The sequence below is a fragment of the Pongo abelii genome, chromosome 14 (genome assembly GCF_028885655.2).
Source record: "Pongo abelii isolate AG06213 chromosome 14, NHGRI_mPonAbe1-v2.0_pri, whole genome shotgun sequence".
Classification (NCBI taxonomy): domain Eukaryota; kingdom Metazoa; phylum Chordata; class Mammalia; order Primates; family Hominidae; genus Pongo; species Pongo abelii.
The window spans coordinates 43562221-43565267 of record NC_071999.2 but is presented as its reverse complement, the minus strand read 5'-3'; the positions used below and the strand labels follow the sequence as shown (position 1 = coordinate 43565267).

Sequence of the window (3047 nt, the reverse complement as noted above, 5' to 3'; positions counted from 1 at the left end):
TATCTACAAGGCATGCTAATAATTCACAGGCTTGGTTGCTTTTCAAATCTCATATTTCTCAGAGGCTTTATTTATCTATTCTAATTCTTTTTTCTTTATTTTTATCTGACTGGTTTAGTTTGAAAGACTGATCTTCAAGCTCTGAAATTCTTTCTTCTGCCTGGTCTATGCTATTAGAATATGTGCTTTTGATTCTATTTTGAAATGCCTTCAGTTTTTCAGTTCCAGTGGCTTTGACTGATTTTGTTTTAAAATGTTTTCCTCTATCCTTATTTCCCGGATTGCTTTAGAAGTTTTTTTCTGTTTGTGTGTTGATTTGCAATCTGACCTTGAATCTCACTGAATTTGCCTGCAATCCATGCTCTGAATTCTCCATCTGCATCTCTGTGCCTCCTTTTCAGCTAGGGACCATTGCTAGAGAGCTACCGTGAGCCTTTGGTGATGTCACAATATTCAGACAGAATTCTTACACTGGTTCCTTCTCATCTGGAGATGGCTGTAGTGGGCAGGCTGTTTTGGCTCTGCTTCTACAGTCGTATGCAGCGGGTTTTGTACTGGGTTCAACCTACAGGCCAATAGATGACATTTGCAGGTAAGAGCCAGCTACTTACTGCACAACAAGGAGGGTATGGCCCTGATCTGTTTACTGTGACGTATTCTCTGTTGTTTCAGGTGAAGAGCTGGATAGTGGGGTGCCTGGTGTTCTGCGGAAGAGGCCGGACACAATTGGGCAGAGCTGGAGCCTCTGGCTTGCCCATGTGTATCCCAATGGCAAGCACAGGCGCCAACCCTGAAAAGGGTGGCTGGAAGATGCTCTTAGGGACATGCCCCGGAGATCTCCGTGTGGGGCAGAGTGAGGAGGCTGCACTGGCTCCCCCATGGTAGACAGACATGAACAGAATCTGTTTCCCTATCACACCCATTCCAGGTACTTCAGATGCACACTGTAGTCTATCTCCAGACCACAGTGTGGTTGATTGAAAGCCTCAGGAAATCTTGTTTTCCAGAAGAAAATAAACTTGATGTTTTCTTTGGGCCTATCATTATCATCACTGTGATTATCATGTACAGTTTGCTTGAATTTACCACAAAATTCAATGCTTGCTTAATATTAAAAAATGAGATGGTTGTTCTCCAAGATTGTGTACACTATTATTTAACCATCTTATTCTAAATAAAGGATGATGAAAAACTTAAGATTTACTCTAGTTTTCCTCTGCCAGTTCAATGACATACTGCTTGAGAAATGAAAAAGCTGGAGTTTCAACTCCCTATTTAGTATGGCAGCTATTCTGTGCCTGGCACGGCCATTTGTGTTGTGCCATGAGCCTATTAAAAGTGATTCTATGTTTTTTCCATAGATGTCGCCTTTGGTACTTGGCATTCTTCCCAGAGGAAGATAATGGGAATCAGACATGCTTCTGATTGTCCCACCAGCCAGCTGCCGGTTCCAGCCCAAGCCATTCTGAATTGGAGGATGATGGTCTAGCTTTACTTCTCAAATAGGCTACTCCTGCCCACACGGTCAGGTCAGCTTTTTAATTAGTTATTTTTTTTTCTCCAGACCCACCAGTACTATATTTAGCAGAAATATACTACTTTGTAGTAAACACTACTCTCTTCCAGATTGATTTAACACTGACAAAATAAACAAAAAGTCTTAGGCCAAGTGTGGTGACTTACTCTTGTAATCTTAGCACTTTGGGAGATCAGAAAGATCACTTGGGCCCAGGAATTTGAGACCAGCCTGGATTGTGAGACCCTGTTTCTACAAAAAAAAAAAAAATTAGCCAGGCGTGGTGGCACACGCCTGTAGTCCAAGCTAGTCAGGAGGCTGAGGCAGGAAGATCGCTTTTGCCTGGGGAGGTCAAGGCTGCCCTGAGCCGTGAGCTGTGATCAAGCTACTGTACTCCAGCCTGGAAAACAGAGCAAGACCTTATTTATATTAAAAAAATTAAACAAATTAAAAGTCTTTCTATTATTGTTGTTCTGGTGACTATTTCAATAAAAGTCTAGGAGAGGAGGAATTTAAAATGGGCATTCAAGTCACATCAGTTCATTCAGCAGATAATTTTGAGTACCGCCTCTGTTCCAGGCACTATCATAGGCATTGAGTGGTGGACAGAGAATGATCATCCTCACTTGCAGGGAGAGGATTCAGCCTCTTGAGATCTTACTTGGAAATTATCCCATCTATTCATTTTGAATTACATCTTATCTTGAATTATGAATATTTAATGTAGCTGGCTCAATTTTGAAACAAAGTGATTTATAAATAAATAAGATGAAATATTAACTATATATACATAAAAGAGATTTCACTTGAGGTCCATCATTCAAGCACAATAAACCATCACTAAATATTCTTGAACACTGGCTCCATTGGGTAACAGTCTCTTTATGCTGCCACTCTTTAATTGTGTAGCATGCATGATATCTAAATCTCTAGGCGCTTGCAGAATGATTATATTGTTTATTGGAAACACTAATAACAAATAACTTAATTCTATTTTGTATTTTTCATTGTAAAAATTGATTGACATATGTAGTAATCTCAGACTCTTTTACTCAAACTTTTTAAAACGATTGATGCAATTGTATTCTCATAAGTTTTGGAGGCTTTTGTAGCCAAAAAACAAAAATCAAAGGCATAGGAATGTTAAATTGTAAATATTTATTTTCATATGCTGGTCTAAATAACTGGATCAAATCCTTTCTGAAATAGTAGTTATGCAGCATTTCAATCTTTACAATACATACATTTACAGTATTAAAAAATCCCTATAGTATTATTCCATTTCAATGCTTTGCTACAAATCCTTTTCCCATTTATTTGGTATATAATTTTTGGATAATAGACCCATTCTTTCCTCATTTTTGTTCAGGCTATAGGTTTAATGCATACAATTCTGCATTTCTTCATTGTAATCATCATTTCTAGCAATGTTATTCACTCACTGGCATGTGATGTCTATGTAAATGCTAATCCATTTCTCATTTTTCTCCTGGAAAATATTCTTTTTTTCTTATTTCTTTATTTAAAGTAG

The 3047-nt window shown here is 38.2% G+C and overlaps 1 long non-coding RNA gene across 1 annotated transcript; it reads left to right on the top strand.

The window, feature by feature from the left end:
- Positions 1 to 308: 308 nt before the first annotated feature.
- Positions 309 to 1917, top strand: LOC129049675 (uncharacterized). Its single transcript, XR_008512924.2, has 3 exons — positions 309 to 592; positions 673 to 928; positions 1362 to 1917. It is a non-coding gene; the product is annotated as an uncharacterized LOC129049675 (long non-coding RNA).
- Positions 1918 to 3047: the final 1130 nt, after the last annotated feature.